This window comes from Cavia porcellus, unplaced genomic scaffold (genome assembly GCF_034190915.1).
Source record: "Cavia porcellus strain 051 isolate PalLab524CR breed Dunkin Hartley unplaced genomic scaffold, mCavPor4.1 scaffold_2, whole genome shotgun sequence".
NCBI classification, from domain to species: Eukaryota; Metazoa; Chordata; class Mammalia; order Rodentia; family Caviidae; genus Cavia; species Cavia porcellus.
The window spans coordinates 93,168,374-93,181,806 of record NW_026947485.1 but is presented as its reverse complement, the minus strand read 5'-3'; positions in this window follow the sequence as shown (position 1 = coordinate 93,181,806).

Genomic DNA, 13,433 nt, shown 5'->3' with positions numbered 1-13,433 from the left:
TGCATTTTAGCCTTTAAAATTAAATAATAAAAATAAAAAGAATCACAAAACTAAGAGTTGCTTCTTTGAAAGATTAAATAAAATTGACAAACCCTTATCCAACCTTATCTTTAAAAAAAGTAAAGAAAAGACTCAAATCCATACAATTAGGAATGAACAGGCTAAAATCATAATGGATCTTGCAGAAATCCTGAAGATCCATCTATTCTTACTTTGAAAATTTGTATTTTAGTAAGATGGAAAATGCAGAAAAAATGGATAGATTTCTAGATAGATATTAATCAAGAAGATACAAAAATCCTAAATAAAGTCTGGGAACACATCTCAGCAGCATAGAGCCTGACTGACAAGCACAAGGCTGTGAATTCAATTCCCTGTACCAAGAAAAGAAAAAAAAACATTCTAAATAAACTAATATCAATCAATGAAATCAAAGATATAAAGAAAAACGTACCAACCAAGAAAAGCACAGGCCCTGATGGATTCACTGCTGAATCATACAAAAAATGTAGAGAAGACCTAATGCCACTACTTCTTAAACTCTTTAATAAAACAAAAAGGGAAGCAATACTGCCAAATTCATTTATGGAAGCAAGCATTATCCTGATTCTAAAACCTCTGAAGGACTTAAGAAAAACAACTATAATCTAACCTCCCTAACAAACATAGATGCAAAAGTTCTCCATAAGATACTGGCAAATATACTGCAGCAAATCATCAAGAAGACTATACACCATGACTAACTGAGATTCATCCCAGGGATGAAAGGATGGTTCAACATACATAAGTCAATAAATGTAAAACACTATTTTGACAGAGCCAAGGATAAAAATCATATGATCATCTCAATAGATGCAGAAAAATCTTGTGACAAAGTCTGCCATCCATTCATGATAAAACCCTACAAAAAATTGGAATATATGGTCTTTATCACAATCTGATAATGAGTATCTACAACAAACCAACAGCCAACATCATACTAAATGAAAAACTGCAAACTTTCTCTGTAAAATCAAGACAACCTACAAGACAAGTATGTCCACTGTCTCCACTGTTATTCAACACAGTCTTGGAAACTTTAGCCAGAGCAATTAAACAAGAGAAACAAATAAAAGGAATAATGAAAGGAAAAGAAAAACTTAATTGTCACTATTTGCAAATGACATGATACTCTACACACAAGACACCAAAAACTCCACTACAAAACTGCTATATTAAATAAGCAAATTCAGTAGCATAACTGCATACAAATTCAATATTCTAAAATCAGTAGCCTTCCTATACTTGAAAAACAAACTCACTGAGAGAGAAGTTAGGGAAACATTATAATTCACAATAGGATCCAAAAAAAAAATGAAATATCTAGGAATCATTCTAAAGAATATTGTAAAAGGCATTGAAAACTACAGTACTCTGAAAGAGAAGACTGAAGAGGTTATCAGAAAATGGAAAGATAGCCTTTATTTTTCAGGAGAAAAACCAACTTAGTGAAAATGGCCATTCTCCAAAAATTGCTATACAGATATAATGCAATTCCAATAATACCTCACAGATCTAGGGAAATCATTCCTAAAATTCATCTGGAACCAGAAGAGACCTAGATTAGCAAAGGCAAACCTGGGCAACAAAAGCAAAGTAAGAGGCATCACAATCCCCGACTTGAAGTTATATTACAAAGCTACTGTGATAAAAATCAGCATGGTACTGGAATAAAAACATACCTGAAAATCAATGGAATAGATTGTAAGATTAAACCACAACTACAAACACACTCACCACCTTATTTTTGACAAAGGAGCCAAACATATTCACTGAAGGAAAGATAGCTTTTTTAATAAGTGGTGCTGGAAAACCTGGCTTTTTATATGCTGAAAACTAAAACTAAACCCATGACTATCATTATGCACTAAACTAAAGTCAAATTGGATCAGAGATCTAAATATTAAAACAGAAACACTAAATCTGTTGGAAGTCAAAGTAGGTAGAGATCTTGAAGACATGGGGGTAGGTAGAGAATTCATGAACAAAAATCAAACTGCATGGGAAATACTTCCCAGAATCAATAACTGGGATCTCATATTATTTAAAAGTTTTTGCAAGTCAAAAGAAATCTCCAACAGAGTGAAAGTAAAACTCACAAATTAGGAAAAAATCTTAGCCAAATGTCCATCAGACAAAGGACTTTTATCTAGAACATATAAAGAAATTTTAAAAATTAGAACTCTGAAATACAAAGATCCAATCCAAAAATAGGCATCGGAGATGAATACACAGTTCTCAGCTAAAGAAATACAAATGGAAAATAAACACATGGAAAAAATGCTCAGCATCACTGGTCATTAAAGAAATGCAGCTTAACACTGTGATTTCACCTCACTCCAGGAAGAAAGATCAGGATCAAGAAACCACCAATAACAAATGCTGGAGAGGCTGAGGAAAAAGAAACTCTTTTTCACTGCTGGTGGGAGTGTAGACAAGTGTAACCACTATGGAAATCAGGGTGGAGGTTTCTCAGAAAGCTGAGGAGTCTCATTCAACCCAGCTCTTCCACTTCTGGGCATATCCCCAGAAGAACTGAAAACATCATACCACAGTGATATACATGTACTCATGTTTATAGCAGCACAGTTTGTAATTGACAGATCTTGAAAACAACCTAAATTCCCATCAACTGAACAATGGACAAAAATCTATAGTGTTTTCATACAATGGAGTACTACTCAGCTATAAAGAAGAATCACATTTTTTTCATAAGTAAATGGAGGCAACTTGAGACCATACTGTTAAGTGAAATAAATCAAACTCACGTGTGTAAATACCATATTGTCTCCCTAGTGTAAGAAACCAAAAGAGTAAATAAGATACAAAATCTTCAGTAAGTATTGTGAAAGGGTAAGAACTTGTACAAAGGGGAAAAATAAATCAGGGAAAATGAGAAAAGAAGGAAGGAAAAAGAAAAAAGATATAAATTTGTATATATACACTTAAGATAGCTAAGATGATTGTGCTACTAATTCTATAGTTCTTGGAATAAAGCAGTTAACGTTCATAGGGTTAGATCAATTTTTCATGTTTATATCTGGTAATCTGAGTGACTCTTTTGAAGATAACTATGCAAAATTACAGCCTTAGTTATATTCCTACCACCTTGTTTTGAAAGCCTATATTGTAATTGTTTGGGGAACTTTGTTATTGTTATTTACTTTTCTCTTTTGTTTTTTGTTGTATTTTTCTTGTGTTATGTTTTGTTTTGCTTTGCTTTGTTTTCCCCTCTAAAACAGGATAGATGTACATGTATGGGCTTATATGTGCCTAGAACTTCTCCTAAAGAATTTACAAGAATTGATTTTATTATCAGTGATGGTATTAACAGCTACTTTGAAGAAAATGAGACATTATGGTAGCCATTGCTGTCTATTTTGTTTTGTAATTTAATAATGCTTTTATTCTTTGTTTGGATTAGTTTTTAGTCTATTTTCTATTATTTGATTTCAATATGTGTGAAATTATGGACAGCTATTTTAAAGAGAGAGATATTATGGTAGCCATTATTGATTTTCCTATTCTCTGGTTTTGGAGGCCTGTAACACTTTCATTCTTTTGTTTGAATTGTTTCATACTGTTTTATTTTGTTTGAATTCATTGTGTGTGAAGATATGAACAACTCATTTCCTGTTGTCTTTTGAAATCCTGTGTTGCTTGCATTGTTTTGTTCTGATCTGCTTTATTCTGTTTTGGTTTGTTTTTGTTTTATTCTTTGTAAAATAAAAAAATATTGTATTGTCTCTCTAGTGTAAAAAAGAAAAGTAATGCCAGGGATTTACCTCAGTGGCATAAGTGCCTGCCTGGTGAGTGCAAGGTCATGAGTTTGATTCCTGATATCAAAGTAAAAAAAAAAGTAAATGAGATCCAAAATGTACAATAGGTACTATGAAAACAAAAGGAAAGAAAGTGCTCCAAGATAAAGAACAACTGGAATAGAGAAAAAGAGAAAAGAAATAAGGCAAAGATTATATGTGTGTACGTATATATCTATATATGTATATATACATACATACATATGCATACATATATGTGTATGTGTAAACATATACAAGATAGATAACTACACTACTAGTCTCCATTCATCAAAAAGAATAGTTTTTGTTTCCTCTGATTGTTTGATCATTTTTTGTGCCTGAATCTTGTAATCTTAACAACTACTTTCAGTAAAACAATATGCAATATATTAAAAAGAAATAAAATAATATTTCACAGAAAGAGGCACCAGGAATATAGCTCAGTGACACAGCATCTGCCTGGCAAAAACAAGTTCATGAGTTCAATTCCCAGTACCAAAAAAATCACAGATTTTAAATGGATTTTCATAATTTTTCAATACATGTATTAGTTTTCTTCCAAAAAGTGTGTTGCCTCTCGCTTGTAGGATCTCAGAATGTCTAAGAAGCCAATCTTGAGCCAGGATAATAAGAGTAAGGGCTTCCAGAGACCTGAAATGCCTCTCTGTACATTGGCTATCAGATTGGGCCCTGAGGCTTCTAAGGAATTACCCCTGTTCCACATCTTTTAAGATCATGATCCACTTCCAAAAGTCAGATAAATTGATCACAGAATAGTTAATTGCTTTAGCTTTTTTTATTTTGAATTAATTTTCTGTAATCATATACATAGATGGTGAAAGTCAGGGACAATGCTGCTACAGGCATAGCTGCATTATGGCCATTTTTTGCTAACAATATTTTGGTAAAAAATGAACTAAATATATGAGAATACCCATCAGATTACAATTGTGCAAAAAATCCTACATTTACACTTTCATTGTACTTTTGTCATGTTTAAATACATTTAGATACACAAGTACCATTATGTCACAATGCTTATTGTACTCAACATAGTAACACGGTGGGTTTGTAGTCTTGGAGCAACAGATATATCATATATTGTAGGTGTGGAGCAGGCTATATCATCTAGGAGGGTAAGTACATTCTAAGATGTTTGCACAGTGAAACATTTCTTGTTGCTGAAACAAAATACCCAACACAGGTTAAGGGAGGAAAGGTATATTTAGCTTGTATAGGTTACAGTCCACAGTTGGATGGCTCCAAGGAAAGATGGCATGGCAGAGGACCATCACAGAGGAGAAACAATTCACAGCAGGCAGAAGATGGCAAAAGCAAGCAAGTGACCAGTGGTGATAAGGGGAGTTCTCTGTCTGTTCCTTATATTTTATCCAGACTACTTTCCCTAAATCATGCCTTTAATCCTAGCCTCTCACCATGAATCAATCCCAGCATCACATCCTTGATGCCACAGCACACACCCTTGATTCAGCCACTTCCTAAAATTTAGTCCCATCTATCCATCTATGATGGCATGAGGCTATGGGGGACATCCAGATGCAAACTATAACACTATGTCCCCATCATTCAATAACGCATGACTGTACTAGGATCAGTTAAGGAGTTCAATGAATTTCTGTCTTAATATAACAAACTTTGCTTAAAATATGTAAATACATGTACATATGTACGAATATGTATTTGTAAACATGCACACAACACACACGTCAATACTAGCAGGGAGTACCCAAGCCAACCAGTTACATTTCCAGTGACTCTACATGCCTACACTTCTACTGAATCGCAAGGGGCAAGAACTTGACTATTTCATACTTATATAGATGCTTTTACCTTGGAATTTGGAAGAAATTTAGTCATATTAATTAAACTTCACAACAGTGCTGAACTGTCTTGTGAATTTTCTGAAAACCAAGTAAATAAAAGTTTTATACCATAACAGTTTTCAGGGTCCCCTAAGCAAACTGATTTCATATAAAATTTAAACTAGACTATAAAAATATTCCAAAAAGGATTATGCACACAAAAACAACTGAAAAGATCTACAAAGGGGAAAAAATTGCCTTTTATAAAAGAACAAAAATAAAATTGCCCTTCAAATTCTATTTCCAAATATGAGGCATTGGGGGGGTGATATTGCTTACATTTCTGGAATCTAGCTTAAAATAATTATCTGTATTCCTGAATAAAAGGAGTTTTACGAGCTGACAATAAAAGTTCTCCTTATGAACCCAAAATAAAATCAAAGCCACATATGTTTTCTGTTTTAACACAAAAATAATTTAATATTTTGTTGGTTACTTTTCTTGTTGCTGAGACAAAATGCCTGACACACACAGTTAAATGAGGAAAGATTTGTTCACCTCACAGTTTGTGGAGGTTTCAGTCCATTATCAGCTGGCTCCAAGCCAAGGTGTCATGTCAAACAAGGATCACTGAGGAGAAACAGTTCATGGCAGGCAGAAGGTTAAAAAGCAAGCAAGAAACAAGACAAGCCTCTTTCTGTTCCTTATATTGTATCCAGGACACCAAGATTAAGGCAGTGCTAATCAGTGGACTGATTTAGTAATCACTCATCCTTAATCCTAACATTGTACCATGAATCCATTACACACTCTAGATCTAGTTACCTCTGCAAAGGTTCCACCTATAATTGCATGAATCATTTAGGAGTCAGAGGTGGAATGTTATGATTTGTGTCCAGACATCCCTCCAAAGCCTCATGCCGTCATTAGAAGGAAGGTTTAGAGGTGGCTAGATACAGATTGTGTGATGCTAAATTGATTCATGATGCAATAATAGGATCAAGGTACTAGTATTAAGGATGTGAGTGCTACCTGCTCTAAGTACCCTGGATAAGCTGTAAGGGTTATATAGAACTATGGCCATTCCTTGTTGCTTTGCTACCTTCTGTCTGACGTGAACTGTCTTTCCCCTGCCTTGGACCTAGCTGTTTCGGGACTGAAGACTCTACCTGAGTTAAACTGTGAGTTAAATAAGCTTTTCTTCCTTCAACTTAGTTGATATTTTAATCTCAGCATCGAGAAAAGTAATTAAGACAGATATCTACTGTGAATGTATTCTAATTGTGCAGTGAAAAGAGTCCTTCTAGATTCAAAGATTTCCCAAGCAAGTACAATTCCCTCATATTACCTTAAAAGACAGACTTTCGCTTCAATTTTTCAGTTCTTTGCATTTAACGCCCTCTCCAGGCAATGCCCATAGAAAGAATGAATGGTTAGAAATTAATTCACATGATTCTTCCTGTTATAAAAACTTGTGACTTTTTTTCTAATTACATGATACACTAATTCTTGGCTCAAGGCATATTTAGTGTGCAATATGTTTAATCAAGTGGTATATGACTATGCTACCAAAATTTTAATTGTAAACTTGAAAGGTCTCTCCAAAAGCCTAATGGTACTAATTAAAGATACATTTCACATCTTCCACAGAAGCCTCTGTCCTGCCTTTCCAGCAACATACTCTAGTGAATTTTTCTGCTGACCCTTGGTTTACACCCAAGCTGGGCAAATTCTCTATGTTTTTCCCAGGTGGTATGTACCATTAAAAAATGCAATGGAAACCCCCACACAAAACCTGCTCTTAACCTCTTTTTCTGGAACTTGGCCCACGTGGAATATTGCTTCTTGATTCTTCCAATAAGCTAAAACCCCAGATACGCTTAACAATTCAAAAAAAAAAAAAAAAAAAAGAAGTACTCAATTGGAATACATACATAGGGTATAAAATTTAATTGTTCTTTTCAGAGTTTCCATCTTGCTAACACTGCTAAAGTAGAAATGGAAATTGACAAAAAATTTAAACTGTTGCAGAATTCTTATCTTTATGCAACTAGGAGAAAATAAATTAAGGCATTTTTAACCAATCTACCCATCAAAAGTAGAAAAAACCTTTAAAGCCAGTATGAGATTTTAAGTTCATCTTGAATTCCTCATGGCTGGGAGATCATACACTCACATACTTTTTACAGAAATAGTCAGGCAGGATCAAATAGGTTGTCTGGTTTTCATGACCCCCACAGGGTGTACTGTCCTTCTAGTTAGTATCATTAGTGCTTGAAACTTATTGTGACTTGGCAAGTTCAATCTATTTTCAAAATATTATTCCCATGAAGTATAAATATTGACCAAGCAAGTTCACCATTATTTTAGCTGCCTAACTTACTCCACCATTGTCTCTACATATTTTTTTAAGAAAGCGTTAGCTGGATACCACTTCAATTTGGTATGCCAGAACATCCCTTAATTTATAGCTTGCCTCAATAATAAAACATGTTATTATACCTAATTAAATGCTTTCTCTGTGTGCTTTACAGATATTCTCAAATTTTTTCTTCACAGCAACATAGGGTTAAAACTATGGTTTCTGGTACTTAACCAGAGATTAAACAAGTTATTCATGGGCATGCAGTGAGTCAATAAGTTTCAAACTCAGGGCTCTTAAACCCAAGGCCTGCACTAAACCTTTGCTCTGCCTCCAATGACTCCTGATGTATTCCATGCCCAGATGCCCTGATTCTTTTTACACTCCTTCACTGGACTCTGATATTTATGACCTCTCCAGGTTCTTTTATAGTTTCTTGGCCTTCCTTGGAAGTGACCTAGGATTTCCTCAAATGCAGCCACATTCCATGACTCAGCTGGGCTATTGTGAACTCCAGTCTGACCCCAGTGCCAACATATCCCATCCTATCCACGGATAAGTGTTCCTGACAGCCATACAGGACTGTAGCCTGCTACTACTTCATTAAGACCCTCACACAATCCTTAAAAGAGTATAGGTTTATCCCTGTTTAACCAAACATAGAGGAAGAGGATGGAGTGACTTCCACAGATCAATTTATTTAGTGAACTCCACCCTATAAGGTGATATGGTAAAGTTTTATTTTCCTCTTTTTTTTTTGTTCATCCTCTCCTTCACAGCTTTTCTCACCTGTAGTAATTTCTAGAAAAAAGCCACAAAAAATCATTTGCTCAGCTATAACAAGGCTCCTCTAACTTCCATTAGTTTAACAAAACAAAAGCTTAGTTCTCACCCCAGTAAAATCCACTGTGGGACAACTCTCCAAGAGAATTATCCAGTGTGGTGGTTCAGCTTTGTGTATCAACTGTTTTCCCAGGTGCACATGAAGAGAGCGTTAGTAAGGACTCAAGTATCAGAAACTACATGCTTCCACCTAGAAGTGATACATGTGAACTTCTGTTCACAGCCTCTCAGGCTTGGCAAATCACAGTGCCTGCCCATCAGTAAGAGGCAGAGAAATGCAACCTTCCATCTTTCTAAGGGAGGAAAACCAGATGCAGGGACATGGTGGCATCTACTACTACTAGAAAAAAGACAGATTTGAGAGGAAACGTGATGAGAAACAGCAAGTGTATATAACTAAAAAGTGGCACTCGGGATCCAATCCAGATTTATCTACCACTATAACCCGCCATGTTGGGACACTGTGCACCATGCCATTCCCATCATCACTACTCAACTCTAGTTTTAGGTTGAAAATAGCCATAGATAATAAGTAAACTGATGTGCATGTCTGTGTTCTGAATTTATTTAGAAAACCAGACTGAAGTCCAGCTTTACTATGACAGTTGCAGTTTTCCAACTCTTGGATTAGGATCATCATTGCAATCTTCCACACAGACCTCTAGTCCCATTTCTGGACCTATCTGATTATACATTCTTGACAAAAACACATTTCTTCTATCCTATCTTTAATTTTTTTTCATTTTCAAAATAAGGATTTTGGAGTTGCTCTTTAAAACCATAATATCATTACATTCATAGTCCAAATTATATTACCATACAAGCCAAAAGGCATATTCCAGGATCCAGTTTAAGAGCTTACTCTCAGCCTGTTAATAGAATATTGTGTTTGTCTTCAGTATTACTGCTCACCTGCAGACTGAAATTCTATAATTTTATTTCAACAAGATTTGCCATGCAAAAGACATTGATCAATGGCAATATAATTTTAGCTGCATCAAAGTCAAATAGATTTCTCCATCCATCCAAGCAGGAAACCAACCAGATATACAGAATGAAAAACAAACCAGCACTTTTAATGACAAATAGTTAGCAAAGCTTTATTGATCATGAGAATTTTTTAAACAAAAAATACTAAGTAATAAACATTGAGCAATATCAATGAAGGTTAAAAAGAAACATACAATTAACTGATCCAGAAAATAGGCAATAATTGAGGGACAATATAAATAGAAAGCAAGCATCCTCCAGGAACACAGCATTTAAGTAAAGGTTACTGCATTTATTGTCTCATTTATTGGCACTGCAATAGCATATAATTCTGTGCACTGCAATATCACAAGATGATATTTTTGCTTTTCTCCCCCTCCATTAATCTTCCCTGCCATGCTGTTGCCAGAATTATAAAGAATATTTATTTATGTTAATAGCTATTTCAAAAATATAGTACATATGAAATATTTTGCAACTATCCATAAAATCTGGTCCACATGCAGTTGGCAGGCATCTGAATTTCTGAAGCTTTACATCAGTAGTTCTCAACGGGTGGGGGCATCTTTTGACTCCAGGAGTTACTGGAAAATTTTTGCAAATATTTTTTATTGTCACAAGTAGGGATTGTTACTGGCATATAGCTGGCCAGGGGTGCTGTCCAACTTTCACCATGCACAGGACAAGTACACACAATAGAATAACTCTGTGGACTGTCAATAATATTGAGGTTGAGAAACCTACTTTTCATAAATGAAAAAAAAATCATCTGCTGAAATTGATGGCAACTTTTCAATCACTGGAAATCCTGCAAATAATCACATGTCACACAAAAGGAGCATGGCTTTTAAGCCACCCAAGTGACTTTGTTTTATAGCCTAGCAATATTTCAAGCTGGGGTCTCAATATAAAAATATTCTTCAGGAAAAGTGCTAGAGCCAGCTCTGTACCAAAAAGTCCAAACACAGGAGATAAAACTTTTATCAGAAATAATAAATGCCTCAAAATATTGGATAACTCATTAGGATTCATATGTTATTTTGAAGTATATTGAGTAATAAAATGTCTTTATTACTATGACTATATAAATTTTTAAACTGACATTCTGAATATTTTCTAAACCAAAAGATAACATATGTGGTGAGCATCTTCATCTCTTTTGAACTATGTCTTGACAATCATTTGAAACAACAGCTTTTATTGTAGCTTGCTATGATGTATCTCCAGAAGGATATAATTTATCAGAGGGTCAAGGAGCTGAAAATTAATATCTATTTAACTAAACAGATCACATCTGCTACCAAACTTGGGCAAATAATTTGGCATCATTGCTTACAATGTATGTAGACAGAGATCATATATCACTTGGATTATTTCTAGAACCCACAGACTTGTTTTCTGTGCAATGCATAGAAACTTGTGCGTACTTGCACATGCATATATATAGACACTCCATGCAAAACATTTGGAATGCTTTTACATGTTATATTTAAAAAAATAAGTGGAGGGAAACAGAATCACTTCTGCAAGTTCCCTTGAATTCTTTGTCTTCATTGCATTATCTTTCTACCTCAATACTAATTGGTGTCTATTCTACCTCAGTTCATCCTTAAACTGCAGCATCTAAGTGTTCTAGCCAAACACAGCAGTGTGCATGTTTGATTGAAGTTCCCAAAAATAGAGCCTAGCCCTTCATTAACTGCAAAAGAGCTCTCTACTCCTCCTGCAGAGGCTCCCCAATAAAACAGTGCATCTTGCTGGTGATAAGTTTAAATTTTAATCATGTAAAGCCAGGTCCAAAACTCACCTGACCCTGTGCTGGTACCAAAAACAGTTCACTCAAGACATGCTGTCCCCTCAGGCTGTTCACTATGCCACCAAGGAAACAAATCTGGCACAGGCTAAAACACAGGAGATCAAGGCAGGAATGCTGTTTCATAGCCTTAACCAATGATGTTAGATGTCATAAATAAGGGCGATCAGATATAAATTTCAATGATGCTAACACATCAAAAGCTCTGGGGTCAGACCTTAGTCGAGAACAAGTACACAGGAACACTGATCATTGTTATGATCATCCGCATCCACTACAGAGGGTACCAAGGAAAGAGCCTCTTCTCTCATTAGGATTACCCATTGCTAGCATTTGGTTCCCACATCCACCTCTTATTTAAGGCCAAATATTCCTATTTTCATTTATTCAGAGAATTATTACCTTTTCTGTTGCCTGATTGCCTGAAGATTTTTCTCATTATCCTTTATTTTCTTTTTCTATGCTGCTTGCTCTTTTTCTTAGTCTTTGGCTCAGTTTGGGAGTTGTCAGTCGTTATTTGTTAAACAGGCAAGCCTATTCCTTTCTATGCTAAATTTTATGATTTTATGTGTCATGACAATGACTACAGATACTACCAGCCACCTCCATGAAATATATCTATTCTGATTGTTTCTAAACTCTAAATTGTTTCTAAATTCAGATTGTTTTTAAGGTGTTTTAACACACACACACACACTGGATTTTTAATGTTTTATTCTTTTATTTACACATGTTTATTTTTCATTGTTTGTTTGATTTTGTTTATCAAAAATCTTACTACTGAAAGAAATAAAGCTGCCAGCACATGGTTTATTCTTGTGACAGTTACTCTTGATAGTTAATCTGATTAAATGAGGAGACGCCTAACAAAGTAGTGAAGCACATTCTGTGTGTGTCTCAGTCAGTCACAAGGATGAGGCCTTGGAGACTATCTGGTCCCTGGCCCCTGTCTCTGGTGCTCTTTCCCTGTGTGCTGCTTCCCAGTTCCTAGTAATAAAGCAACTTTGCTTTCCACCACGTTCTTTTACTATCATTTTTCGGCCTTTGAGCAGCTAATGACCATGGACCGAAACTTCTGAAGTTGTGAGCCAAAATAAATGCCTGCCCCTTCCAATTTTGGGTGTCAGGTACTTTGTCCCAGAGATAAGAAGCTAACAAAGACAGTTCTGTAGGCATTAGGACCAACCTTATTAAATTCAGAAAATAGCAATTATTGTCCTATTTATTCAAGTTGCTTTAAATGCTTCTATGGATATGCACTGACCTTGTCCACTGCCAAAGAGTCAAGCAAAAGTTTGCCTTTTTTCTTCTGCAGAAGCATGAAAGGCTAGAGTGTTTGACTAAAAAATATTTATCATTCCCTAACCCTTACTCACCAAGCGCTCCCTACGTCAGCCCTGCCAAACACCGCTAATAGTACCTTGAACCCAAATTTCACATAGTTTTAATTCTAGAAAGTATATTGTGACATTGTGATCTTTTTTTTTACAACCTTGTAACTGCTGGAAAGAGGGGAGTGAAACCAATTAAAGTCCTTGGAGGTCACCACGTATGAGGAACAGTTTATATCCCACCCTAGATTTTCCAGTCTACGCCTTTGTCATCACCTCTGCCTTCTCACTCCATCCTAAAAAGGATCATGCCTGAGCTAGAGAGCCCCCTACTGCCTCCACCACCTTTGCTGCCACCAATGCTGAGGCCCCACATGTATTAACAGATAAGGCCTGCTCAGGCTGCATACTGAGTAGACTGGGCCCACAGAA